We start from the raw sequence: 13,949 nt of genomic DNA, 5'->3' as shown, positions 1-13,949 counted from the left end.
CCCCCTCCACTGCCCCCACCTTTGCCCTAGCTCCCTGCACCTGGGACTCTTAAAAGGCCCGTTGGCCTTCTGGAGTTACTCTCTCTTACGGGCAGAGCCAGGAGTGCCTGAAGTTTCCCAGTCACCCCTAAATAGCTCTCAGCCGATGCCTGCCTGGTGCGGAAGTGGGGAAGCCCATTTCCCAGTCTCCAGCTGACATGACTCTGAGTTGGGTTTACGCTTTTATGGAACCAGGCTGAGGCTGGACCTCCGTCCCACATCAAACCCTTGGCTTCCTCCTCTCTCCTGTCCTGTGAATCACTCCTTCACTAGGTCTTCCTGGAGCATTTCCTTAATACATCATTTGACTGAGCATAATCAAGCAAATCACTCTTTCGGGGCCTGCTTCTGGGCAACTCAGCCTAAGACAGCTCTCTCAACTCAGCACGAATGAGAATGTTCTGCATGTTTTCTGTTAAATACGTGCTCCCAGATCCCCTTAGTTCCAGTCCTTCCCTGCCAAGTTTCAAAAGCAGGTGGAACATGATAATCAAAGGGAAAATAGGGACTTAGAGTAAAGAGCTAAGAGCTTGGGGCATCAGGGTGGACACAGGACTGTTTTCCACCTGTCCCATGAAGGAGGGTCAGATGGGACACTGAATATGAAAGTGAGCAGTGATGTTTGTACACAAAGGTAGACATGCCCTCATCATTGCTATGGGAGAGGGAGGAGATTAGAGGAAAGAGGATGGAGAGATGGGTCATGCTCCATGGGGAGGTGACTTCTATCAGTAACAAGTACCTAGGCAGCAGCGTCCCATGGAGAGGAGCCGGTAAAGGTTCCAGACCCTTCTGTCCACATGTAACTACAAGGCGAGAAGATTTAGGAAAAGTGACAAGCTTTCTCATCCAGAGGCCTCCTTTAGACAAACTTAGGTGATATTTTACTTGTTTCACCAACTTCCCCAATGGGCTGGGACAGATCTCTGTCATTTGATGTTTAAGCAATTGTGTTGTCATCATATCCTTGATAAAAATAGACATTCTCAACAGAATACTAGCAAACCAAAAGCAACAGCACCGCTGCAAAGATCATGCACCATAATCAAGTGGGATGCATGCCTGGGTTATAAAGTGAAAAGTGAAGTCACGTCCAACTCTTTGTGACCCCACGGACTACAGCTGACCAGGCTCCTCTGTCCGTGGGATTTATAAGGATAGTTCAAATTATACAAATCAATAATGTGACTCACCACATGAATAGAATGAAAGATAGCTCTTATAGGATCGTCACAAGAGATGCACAGAAGGTACTGGACAAAATTCAACATCCATTCATGGTTAAAAAAAAACTCTCAACAAATCGGGCACGGAAGGAACATACCTCAACATAAGGATTGCCATACAGGACGAGCGCACAGTTAACTTTACACTCAGTGGTCAAAAGTTGAAAGCCCTTCCTCTAAGATCAGGAACAAGATGCGAGTGTCAACTCTCACCACTCCTACTCAACACAGCACCAGCAGTCCTAGCCGGAGAAAGCAGGCAAGAAGAAGTAAAAGGCAGACAAATCAGAAGGGAAGACGTAAACGTGTGTGTGTTGATGGCAAAACTTTATGTACAGAAAATCTTCTTTAGATTTCACCTAAAACCTGTTGTGCATGTCAGTTGCTCAATCATGTCCAACTCTTTGTGATGCCACGGACTGTAGCCCGCCAGGCTCCTCTGTCCATGGGATTCTCCAGGCAAGAGTACTGGAGTGAGTTGCCATTTCCTTCTTCAGGGGATCTTCCTAACTCAGGAATTGAACCCAGGTCTCCCACATTGCATGTAGATCCTTTAGCATCTGAACCGCCAGGGAAGCCCTAAAACCTGTTAGATCTAACCAATAAATTCAGAAAAGTTGTAGGAGTCAAAATCAGCATGCAGAAGTCAGTGGCATTTCCATATACTAACTGTGAATTATCTGGAAAAGAAATGAAGCAAACAACCTCAATTATGGTAGCATCGAAAAGCAATAAACTACTTAGGAATAAATTCAACCAAGGAGGTGAAACATCTGTGCACTGAAAATTATGACATTAATGAAAAATTATAAGACATTAAGAAGACACACATAAATGGAAAGATAGCTCATGTTCAGGGATCAGAAGAATTAGCATTGTCAAAATGTCCTTGCTACCCAAAGCCAACTGTAGAGTTACTGTATTCCCTATCAAGTTTCCAATGTAATTTCTTGCAGAAAAAAAAAAAAAGTCCTAAAACTTGTTTGGAACCATAAAGAAGAGGAAATGGCAACCCTCTCCAGTAGTCTTGTCTGGAGAATCCCATCTGACAGAGGAGCCTGGTGGGCTATAGTCCATAGGGTCGCAAAGGGAGGACAGGACTGAATTGACTCAGCACACACACACACGTAACTCTAAGTTTGTTTTCTGTGCCTACGAGTCAGTTTCTATTTTGTAAATAAGTTTGTGTCACATATTAGATCCCACATATAAGTGATGTTATATGGTATTTGTCTTTCTCTGTCTGACTTGCTTCAGTTGGTACGATAACCTCTAGGTCCATCCATGTTGCCACAAATGGAATTACTTTATTCTTCTTTAAGGCCGAGTAATATTTCACCATGTATATATATTGTGTATACATATATATATACACACTATATCTTCCTTATCAATTCATCTGTCGATGGATATTCAGGTTGCTTCCATGTCCTGACTGTTGTAAATAGTGCTGCTATGAACACTGGAATGCCTGTGTCTTTTTGAATTATAGTTTTCTCTGGATGCATGCCCAGGAGTGGGATTGCTGGATCATATGGTAGCTCTATTTTTAGTTTTTTAAGGAAACTCCATCCTGTTCTCCATAGTGACTGCACCAACTTACATTCCCACCAACAGGGTAGGAGGGTTCCCTTTTCTCCACACCTTCTCCAGCATTTGTTATTTGTAGACTTGTTGCCAATGGCCATTCTGACCAGTGTGAGGTGGTACCTCACTGAATTTTCTAATATATTTATCATAACAATGTCTTATTTTGCAGTAAAGGAAAGAAACATTTCTTAAAAAGATGAGCGAACTGGCCTAGCTAAATCAAATGAATAAGAAATACATTTGGGCAAGGAGGCATGGATAACATCCTACTGAAGTCCATAGGGTCGCAAAGAGTCAGACATGACTAAGTGACTGAACTGAACTGAACTGAAGCCACTTTTTGGTTGATAAAACAATTTCACGACAAACACCACCCTTGACCTTCACAGCACTTTCTCAAGGTTACAAAGAAAATAAACTTCAGGACAAGAACATGTCTGATGCTCAGGGTCCTGATTGCAAGGCCAATGTGTTTTCTTTATCCTTCCTGCCCTTCCATAGTTAACCTTGCTTCTCTTTACAGAAGGCCCCCAAAGGCCGCTGAGCACCCCAGCTCCAGCCCCACTCCCTGCCACCATCTGAGCCTCTCCTGCTGCGCCCAGGCTGCTGAACTCATCAGTGCATTTATTAAACCATAGTCTTTCCCAATTCTCTTCTGGGTTCTAGGCATCAGATTGAACTGGGTCTTGGGATAGAGTGAGGAGCCAAAAAGGTCTCCCAGTGCAGGAAGGCGCTTTTACCAAATTAGTGAATATACACAAGTCAAGATCATGGCAGTGAAGAAAAAGCAAAGGATGTTGTGCAAACGACTAGCACCAGAGGGAGCTATTTGGACCAGGTGATCCTTTCTCCTTACAGAGTAACTGTCACTGAGCCCCAAGGTCAGCCAGGCAGATATCCTAGCTGGAGGCCAAGATCATAAGATCCCAGTTCTCAAAGGGTATTCCTTCTGGATGGACAGGCAGTGCATGAAGCCAGATGAAAACTTAATGACGGCAGCAGGGCATTCGCAGTGATGAAACAGCCCTGGAACCCTCTCTGGGACAAAGCGGAATTCACCAACCAGGTCACCAGGGCTGTCGCAAGTCAATCTGTGATTGTCACTGGGAGAAGCCACAGAAAGAAAGGGCACAGCCATACAGAACACGTGTAGTTAACAATGCAAGATGGGAGCTTTGGTGTCTAAGAGAGGGCAGAGTCCTTCAGCACTGCAGGATGTCTGAGAGATGGGACAGGTCCGGGCCGTGCTGACATGAAGAAAGGCTTTGGGGAGGAGGTAGTATTTAAAGTGGCCCTCAGAGAGTGAATGGGATCTAGAAGGTCTTCAAGGAGATCCCCTTCGGCAAGACCATAAGGGTGCCTGGCAAACCCACAGCAGTCACTTGGTTGTGTCCGATTCTTTGCGACCCCCTAGACTGTAGCCCACCAGGCTCCTCTGTCCATGGGATTCTCCAGGCAAGAATACTTCAGTGGGTAGCCATTCCCTTCTCCAGGGGATCTTCCTGACCCAGCGATCAAATCTGGATCCCCTGTATTGCAGGCACATTCCTTACCGTCTGAATCACCAGGGAAGCCCAAAGTACGTATAAAAGCTTGCTGCTGTTATTTTGTGGTTAGTGTCATTGTTGGGGTTGAGTTGATGGTGTCCTTTCCTCCTTGGACACCCGTGGTTGGCTTCCCAGCCCTCCATCACGTCTGAGGGCTTCCCAGTGTCTCTGCAGCTCTGCTTTGAATATTCAGGCATGCTGCTGGCCACCCCAAGCTGGATGTAAAGATGATTTCAGCACAGGGCGAGCTGGCAAAGGCTGAGAACACCTGGCTAATTAGGTCACCTGCCCAGTGGGATCTATTGTGATAACATTCATGAGAGAAGTGTCAACCTGCCGGGTGCTGGGCCCCTCCAGGAGCGGACAATGCAGGTCACGTCAGTTACTGTTTGACACTACCGGCACCACTGCAGCGCCCCGGGCTGCAGTGAGCTCTCCGGCCACACCATCAGCTCAACTCTGACAATGATTCTAACCACACAATAACAACAGCAAGCTCTCGTATGGTACTTGGGGCTTCCCTGGTGGCTCAGTCGGTAAAGAATCTGCCTTCAATGCAGGTGACTCGGGTTCGATCCTTGGGTGGGGACGATCCCCTGGAGAAGGAAATGACAGACCACTCCAGTATTCTTGCCTGGAGGATCCCACGGACAGAAGAACCTGGTGGGCTACAGTCTATGGGGTTGCAAAGAGTTGGGCATGACTTAGCGACTGAACAACAGCAGGAACAGCATGATATTATATCATGCCGAAATGATATCCTTGGGGGAATATTACGTTAAAGGAAAATGTTAATGAAGTTAATTCTGCCTGCTTCCTTTCCTTCTTCTGTGTTGGCAACCAGAACAATTGGAAAGCTCCTGTGCTCAGATATTCGTCTGCTACATAGCCCTGATCTAGCACATGAGCCCCATGAAGCCAAGGTTTTATGGCTTGGGTTCCCTGCTGGTGTCCAGGCCCCACCCCCTGGGACAGGCCCTGAACTCACGAGCACAAGGAGGAGGGAGCCTGCAGGGTCAGAAGTTATGGAGGTCACGCTTGAGGAGCTGCTGTTTAGTCGTTCAGTGGTGCCCAGCTCTTTGCTACCCCCACCAGGCTCCTCTGTCTATGAGATTTCCCAGGCAAGAATACTGGAATGGGCAGCCATTTACTCTCTTCTCCAGCGGATCTTCCCAACCCAGGGATCGAACCCATGTCTCCTGCACTGGCAGGCAGTTTCTTTACCACTGAGACACCAGGGAAGCCCTTGGGATTCCAGGAGCAAACTGAGTCTGGGGAAATATTAGAAACTTGCCACCAATAGCAAGAGTCCAACCAAGTAGTTCCCAACCACATATTCTTTCTACTAAGTCCCTTTACCTCCCATAACAATGCGGAGTTGAGAAAGAAATTAGATTTGGGATTTTCTTAAAACAGACATCTCCCTTACCCCCATCACCACCAACATCCCAGCTTCAGCCTCCTTGGGCATAGGGCTCCCAAGCTTGCCCTTGGCACTATGTCAACCACCAAAACCCTTGCATTTCCTGTCTGATCCTGGTGTGCAGAGAGAGATCAAACCCTGAATATTTCCACGTTCTCCTCTCCCGGCTTTGGTCCCCAGAGAGCCTCCCCAGCTGAGCTTCCCAACACCCGCATCAATAATGTGTTAGCTTAAGGTTCCCTTTGATTTCACTTGGTTTTAGATGCTTTTCATCCGAAGCCAAAACTTTGCAGACTTTTCCCTTGATCTTGTCATGAAATTCCCTCGGAGGTATTTAATTCTAGAAATAGCTTCTGCTCTGCCACATATTTTTAAAGAAAAAGGATGTCTAAATAACAAACCTCCTGCTGTAGTCAAGCACACATCTCAGAAGACACATGGGCCTGTCACCTTCTGTCTGCTCCCTTGGTGCGGTTGCCATCTATACCGATGACGTGTCTACATTTCATTCCCCAAAAGGAAGGTACTCGATACACCGCCAGCCTCTCATGTTCCCCATTTATGCCATGAAGGGATTCTGATGTTCAGTGAACATTTTCTGCTGCCTTTCTTCCCGTGAAACCCTCTCAAGTGCTCCGATCTGCTTTCCCCTGCAGTCCCCTCCCTGACTTGTTCCCACCCACCTCCACCAAATACCATGCTTTTTTGGAAAAGAGTCTGTCATTTCCACTTCCAACTTCAGCTCAAGAACCTCTTGAATTTTCATCTAAGCAAGAGTATTTTAGAGCCAAAGCTGATGTCTCAGAGAAGGAAAAAATCCCCCCCTCTCTAGGTATAACGCCGACACTATTTTTGATCCGAAAGAAAAAAAGAAAGATTGGCCAGAATCAAGTGTGTCATTCTAGTGAAGAAAAGGGCCTCTGTGAACTAGCAAGGATAGAGCCGCTTTTGAATTGGCCTGACGTGGGATGTAGAATGCACTGACTCATCCAGCCGTGTCCCAGCCGCTGGTGGAATCACTGTGGCTTCTGATCCACTTCCCCAGCCACCCAGCAGAGCGCCTGATGGGCCAGCAGCAGCTGGTGCTAGAAGGCTGCATGTGAGTTTTAAATCATCAGCAAGTGCCAGGACTGCACGTTCACCTCCTCTAATTCACAATCTGCATCCTGAGGCCAAACCAATTCACCCAGCGGTTCTCCTGGGCTCACACTGACAGAGGCCCAGGTGGCGCCAGTGGTAAAGAATCCACCTGCCAGTGCAGGAGATGCAAGAGATGAGGGTTGGATCCCTGGGTCAGGAAGATCCTCTGGAGGAGGGCATGGCAACCCACTCCAGTAGTCTTGCCTGGAGAATCCCATGGACAGAGGAGCCTGGCAGGCTGCAGTCCACGGGGTCGCAGAGAGGCAGACACAACTGAAGCGGCTTAGCACGCACAGTAATGCAAGATGCTGTGTTAGGGAACAGAGATAAAACATGAGTGACACAGCATCAGGGTTCCCAGAGAGCTCAGCACTGAATGGAGTCAGATGCATGTGAGCAACGAAAATGTAAGGTAGAAAGGGAATAAGCATGTGTGTGTGGGTGTGTGTGCATGTTTGTGAGTGTATGTATGTGTGAGTGTGTACTGAATACAAAGATGGGAAGGAAATATACCCCGATGTTACCAGCAACTCTCTCCATTTATTGGGTTTATGGGTGATTTTTTTTCTCTTCTTTACCATTTGCTATATTCTCAGCTCTTTCCTCTTAGGACAAACATATATTGCTTATACGATAAAGGACGTTTTTCAAGAAAACTTCAGCACATGATAAAGAACTATGATTTGGGTGCGAAGTTATGACTTGACGGAGGATGGGGTAGGTATGTGGGCCCTACATGGTACGGAGAACTGGGCGGGAAGGAAAGGAGCAGAGGAGACTCCAGGCAAAGGGACAGCACGAGGGGCTTCCATGGTGATCCAGTGGCTAAGACTCCATACTCCCAATTCAGAGGGTCTGGGGTCTGGAGGATGGGACGTGGGTCCCATCACAGCCCTCTCAGTTCATGAGAGTTATCTGGAGATGCTTTTAGACTCCAGATCCCTGGCCCTCACTGCAGAGACTCACCTGATCTTGAGTGGGGTCAAGGTATGAGGTGTGTGCACGGGCTGGGGAGGTATTAGGTGAGGTTTTGTTTTTGTTTTGTGTTTTAGAGTTTCCTAGCTTCTGAAGTCCAGCCTAGGGAGACCCAGTGCTTTTTTTTTCACCTTCATCAATTCATGTTTTGCATCTTATTGATGGATTTTCCATATTTTTTTAACAACATTACATTGCAGAGAGCAAAAGTCATACACAGTTCTGACTGACATAAAAGTGAATACTTTCAAATGGAACTGCATTTAGTCTCTCAGAATATATGTACTGACCACTGGAAAAGATATGACAAACCTAGAGAGCATATTAAAAAGCAGAGACATCACTTTGTAGACAAAGGTCCGTCTAGTCAAAGCTACGGTTTTTCCAGTAGTCATGTACGGTTGTGAGAGATGGACCATAAAGAAAGCTGAGCACCGAAGAATTGATGCTTTTGAACTGTGGTGTTGGAGAAGACTCTTGAAAATCCCTTGGACAGCAAGGAGATCAATCAATCCTAAAGGTAATCAGCCCTGAATATTCATTGGAAGGACTGATGCTGAAGATGAAGCTCTAATACTTTGGCCACCTGATGCAAAGGGCCAACTCATTTGAAAAGACCCTGATGCTGAGAAAGACTGAGAACAGGAGAAGAGGTTGGTAGAAGGTGAGATGGTTGGATGACATCACTCACTCAATAGACATGAGTCTGAGCAAACCCTGAGAGACAGAGAAGGACAGGGAAGCCTGGAGTGTTGCAGTCCATGGGGTCACAAAGAGTTGGACATGACTTAGTGACTGAACAACAACTGACCATGTGCTGGGCATCATGGGAGGAATTGGAAGGCAGTCAGTGCCTTGAGTCTCAAGGACTCCCAGCCTCCTATCCAGGCAGACATTAGGAGCGACACTACCTTTCACCCATAGGATGATTCTCAGTTTCCTCACTAGTCGCACTGTCTGTGGTCTCCTGGTTTTTCAGTGTTGCAGAAGAAGATCAGAGACCTCAGAGATCATTCCACCCAGTGACACCCCACCCTCTCCAATCAATACCCCATCTTTATAACAAATATTTGGAAATGCCCTCTTCACTGCCAGAGATGGAATTCCTCGATAAGTCAGTTGACCTACATGCATCATTGAGCTATAATTGTGATATAAAAGAGAAAAGGGAAAGCCTCTTCTAACAAAATCATGACTATTTCAGGAAGGAAGCATTCACGCATGACTGCCCTAGAACACTTAATGGGGCAGGCAATACTCACACCTACTCTTGATGGATAAGGTTAGGCTAAACCACCCATATAAACAGCAGGAGGAGATAAAAGAGCACAGGACAACAAGATAAAAAATGTGAGGACATTTACCTGTCTGCATCTGATAACAGGAAGGAAATAACCTCACTGCCAAATTAAATTATGATGTGGAAACGGAGAAAACAAGGAAACAAGGAAGAATGTTCTTCTTGTGAACGAGCTAAGCCTTATATACAAGTATACTGTAATACACTTGGCCATGCTGAGAATTGGAACAAAATTTCACGGAGAACAAGTGTCCATCCAGGAAACTCCACTCACGGAGGGAGGCAGGCACACAGTCTTTAGCATTAAAAACCCTTGGAAAAACCCTTTTTCTTTAGGTGGTAGGGAGAGGAAGTTGAATTGGAAAAAGCTGTTTGGTAGATCACTAATGAGAACATCAGAGTCAGAATGAAACACACAGGCAGCCCCAAAGGAAATCATTGTAACATGTAAATTTTGCAAGAGATTTCTTATTATTAAACTGCATATATATACACACACACACATATATGGGTTTTCCAGGTGGCTCAGGGGTAGAGAATCCATCTTCCAATGCAGGAGATACAGAAGACACGGGTTTGATCCCTGGGTCGAGAAGAGTCTCTGGAGAAGGACATGGCAATCCAGTCCAGCATTCATATTGGGAAGAGCCCACGGACAGAGGAGTTTGGTGGGCTACAGTCCATGGAGTCACAAAGAGCTGGACACGACTGAGCGACTAACACTTCCACTTTTCTCATGTATATATCCATGTTCTTTTTTTAAAAGATCCTTTTCCAGGATAGTTTATTGTGGGATATTTAATACAGTTCTCTGTGTTCTACAGTGAAGCCTTGTTATTTATTTCCTCTTCTTGCCACCAGGTTTCTCAAGGACAAGAAAGACAGGGGACTTTTCTCTTGAAAAGTCCACCCCACCAGCTGTGGCCCTAGCAATGCCAGTGGTCTGTATCCCTCAGGACTCCAAATTCTTCTTTTTTAACCAGAAAGCGACTCGTCCCCTTGACTCATCTGTAGATGCAGAGGCCACATCCTCCCGAAGCCCTGGGGTGGGTTCGCCACCTTTGTCTTGTCAATTTCACCACCAGCTCTGACTGCACCCGGGACCACAGGGCTTGAAGAGTCACTGGCTCCCTCCCTCCTCCCCCCTGCAGCCTTTGTGGTTAGTGTTACACTCAAGAAAGAATAAATAGAAAGCAACCCTCTTGTTCTAAGATAACCACAGAGATGACAGATACATGCAGACTTGGGGGAGATGGAAGAGAGAATGAAACAATAATAAAAAAAAAAAGGCAAGAAAGGCATGTCTGATGAGAAGCCCTGGCCTGCAGATGCTTTTGCTGGGGTGTGACTTCAAAAGGCCAACACAGGGACCTATGAAGGTGCCCTCCTGACCCATCCTGGCCCCCAAGCTTCACTGGGGAAGAGGGTAAATGCCCCAGAGGGAGGCAGCACGGCTCAGCCACTCAATGAATGACCAGGAATGAGAAATGCTGAGCTGGGGGTGGAAAGGGGAAAGGAGGCTTCCTTCTGGCTGCCTCTAGACCCTGCCAGGTCCAGGGTCAAGAAGCCCATGGTCTCGGGAGCCCAGGACTGTCAGCCTCCCCCAGGGTAGCGGGCAAGTGATGGCTCAACACCTTAACTCAGAGCCTCCACTTCCGGTCCCCACTTCCTTCCTTCATCAGCAATGGTGGGCCCAAGATAGGAAACCACTCACCTCCTTACTCCACAGTGAATTTGTTTCTTTTGTCAAGAAATTCAGGACCCAGGCTGACACATCCCTGTACCAGGTTTGGTCAATGGGTCGTCCCTTGGCCCCTGGGACCCGGGTGTGGCTCATTCGTCTCTTCGCTCACCCCTGGCACAGAGTCGGGCATGCAGAAGTTGCTCCATTGATATTTGGGCACAGGGCGTGATGAAGTCAATTCCTCTCTACAATGAGACAGCCCACGAAGGAGGAGCCATCGCCTTTGTCAGGAGAACAAAACAGCATCCTCTTTGCGTACCTTCTTCGGGGTACGTCATCATTTCACCCATTTTCAGAGATGTTCTCTTTCTCTTGATGGTTATTGCTGTGCCACCACTGACAACAATCACAAAGGTGAGAGGTGTAACCATAAGCCACACACTTTTTTTTTTTCCAGAGGCAGCATAATATATTGAATAAAACAGGAGTTTCTAAAGACAGAAATTATTGGGTTCAGGTCTTAGGTCTGCCATGAACAAGTTATGAATCCTGGCCAAGGGACTTTGTTACTGTTTTCTTGTCTATAAAACAGGAATAGGAACAGTGTGTCCCCGTGGGGCTCTGGTGAGATGATGCATGTCACCCGTCTCTTCCACCTGGACCAAGAGACAGTTAAGTATTCACCCCAGCCCCACCCATATCCTAATCTTGTCACTGAAATGAGCTCACTTAATGTTGAATTCTGATCTCCAAGAAAAGGCACAATGAAGTCCTTACCCCCAGGATTTCAGAAGGTACCCCAATATGACCGGTGTCCTCAGAAAAAGACAGCCACCTTAAGATAGATACACACGAGGACAAACCATGTTGCAATGCAGGCAAGAGCTTTGTTACTGCAAGCTGAGAAACATCAAATTGCCTACCAACCACCAGATCTAGGAGGAGGCCAGGAAGGATCGCCCTACAGGCCGGAGGGGGAGCAGGGCCCTGCGGCTCCTTGAACCTGAACTTCCTTCTTCCAGAGCAATTGAGACAACACATTTCTGTTGCTTGAAATCACCCAGTGTGCAGTACTTGTTAGGTGGCGCAGTGGTAAAGACTCCACCCGCCAATGCAGGGGACACAGGGTTGATCCCTGGTTCGGGAAGACTCCACATGCTTTGGGGCAACTAAGCCCATGCACCACAAGTACTGAGCCTGTGCTCTCGAGCCAGGAGCCGCAACTACTGAGCTCACGCGCTGCAGCTACCGAAGCCCTTGCACGCTGGAGTCCACGCTCTGCGACAAGAGAAGCTCGTGCCCTGCATCTAGAGAGCAGCCCACGCTCACTGCAACTAGAGAAAGCCTGAGTGTGGCAACAAAGACCCAGCACAGCCAAAAACCACTGACTGAAGACTGACTTTTTAAGAGAGGGGCTACGAAGGTCAGAGCTGCTGTTTCCTGCAGCATCACTCGGAACCTCTGCTCATGTGGCCCAGCCTTCCTGCAGGTGGCTGCTCCCACCATATCTCCCTCTAGGACCTCTGATTCTCACCATAAGAAGCCTTGTGTCCAGCTCCACACCTGGGGTTGGAGAGGGAGTTCACCTTGCCTGGGCTTTCCTGGGGTTTCCCCTGGACCCCCGGCTCTGGGCTCTGGCTGTCCAGCGCCCCTCCTGCAGCCCTCTTCATGGGAAGAGCCGTGGCTGCACTGATCACAAGGGAGAGAGGCAGACTTGCTGCCCACCCTTGACAAGCGGCCCAGTGGCCCAACTGTGGGTCAGCCTCCTGAAGGACAGATGTGGTCAGGGCAGGGCCTGCAGGCGGAGCAGACTGCAAGAAAGTGTCCTCAGCTTGGCTTCAAGTAACTCATGATAGAGCTCAAGGCAGAGAACATGCTGAGAGTCACTTAATTTTCCTCCTGGGGCTTCTGAAATCAACTGCTAGCTTGAGTCTGGGTCAGGTTTTGAAGCAGATCCTGGTTACCTGCCTAATATCATCCATTCTCCCTTCCTCCTTTCCAACAAGATTCCGATTTTGTTGATTACTCAGAATAAGCGAGTTTATGCTCAGCTCAGGGCCCCATCAAATCAAGCACAAGCCTTTTCCAGAGGGTGGTGGGGGTGGGCTTCTGACCCACCTCTGGTTACTGAGACAGGAGAGGGGCTTTGCGGACTGTCCCTGGAAATGCTTTCCTGGCTCTTAAGGGAGATGCAGGACGGCCTCCCTCTGCTATCGCAGAAGTGGTGGGATGAAGCTTTATTCTTTGGGATGAGATCTCTGGCCCAAACGCTGGTAATGGAGGTTGAACAGGGGGTAAAGAGACCAGGAGGAGGTGAGGTGATGGTTCAGACAAGCCACAGCATATACACACATACACATCACATACATACACATTAGAGATATACACATCATACAGGTATATTATATGTTGGTATATGTGTCAATTTGTGTCCATTACAATTTTGATATGTATGTATATATATGCACATGTATGGGATAGACAGGTAGGCAGCTGCTGTACATATTACAGGAAGAGCAAAGGACATAAAAGTTTTTGAGGGAGTCTTGTTTCTCAAATATTGAGAGGTGAGGTAGATGGGATCGTTGTTTCATAATTATTATCAAGTGATTAAACAAGCCAGATGGATATTTGTTCTCCAGGTGAGCAACACCCGCGGCGGGCCGGGCGTTGTGGTCTGCGTCTCTGACACAGAGAAGAACAGACGTCCGTGAGCCCAGCCCTCATCAGGTAGTGGGGAGCACACGCAATGAACAGATACTGCGAGTCAGTGACGGGATCACAACTGAGGTACCTGCTCTGCTGAAGACACGGAAAGACGCAGATGCTTGCTGGAGGGAGCGTGGAGCGGCAAGGCTGACAAAGACAGAGGACGCGGGAAAGAAAGGGACATTCACATTGGGTCCTGTAGGATGCGTAGGAGTGAGCCAGGAAAGGGGACGGAGAGCGTTCTAGGGAGAGGGGACGGCAGGTGCCAACACCCTCAGGGAGAAGAGCTTTAATGTGCTCAGAACAGGAAGGAAAC

At 47.6% G+C, this 13,949-nt stretch overlaps 1 protein-coding gene across 3 annotated transcripts in view; it reads right to left on the bottom strand.

The window, feature by feature from the left end:
* CRACR2A (calcium release activated channel regulator 2A) overlaps window positions 1-13,949 on the bottom strand; it is a 116,347-nt gene that overhangs the window by 90,046 nt on the left and 12,352 nt on the right. For 2 of the 3 annotated variants that reach the window (XM_069581493.1, XM_069581494.1), the window contains exon 1: window positions 10,955-11,176. The exons of the other annotated variant lie outside the window; for it this stretch is intronic. The gene's annotated coding sequence lies outside the window, so the exon portion shown is untranslated. Of the gene's footprint in view, window positions 1-10,954; window positions 11,177-13,949 lie in introns of those variants that run through there. 3 annotated transcript variants of the gene reach the window in all.

The sequence above is a fragment of the Ovis canadensis genome, chromosome 3 (assembly GCF_042477335.2).
Source record: "Ovis canadensis isolate MfBH-ARS-UI-01 breed Bighorn chromosome 3, ARS-UI_OviCan_v2, whole genome shotgun sequence".
Classification (NCBI taxonomy): Eukaryota; Metazoa; Chordata; class Mammalia; order Artiodactyla; family Bovidae; genus Ovis; species Ovis canadensis.
The sequence above is the reverse complement of the archived record's forward strand: the minus strand, read 5'-3'. Positions and strand labels throughout refer to the sequence as shown.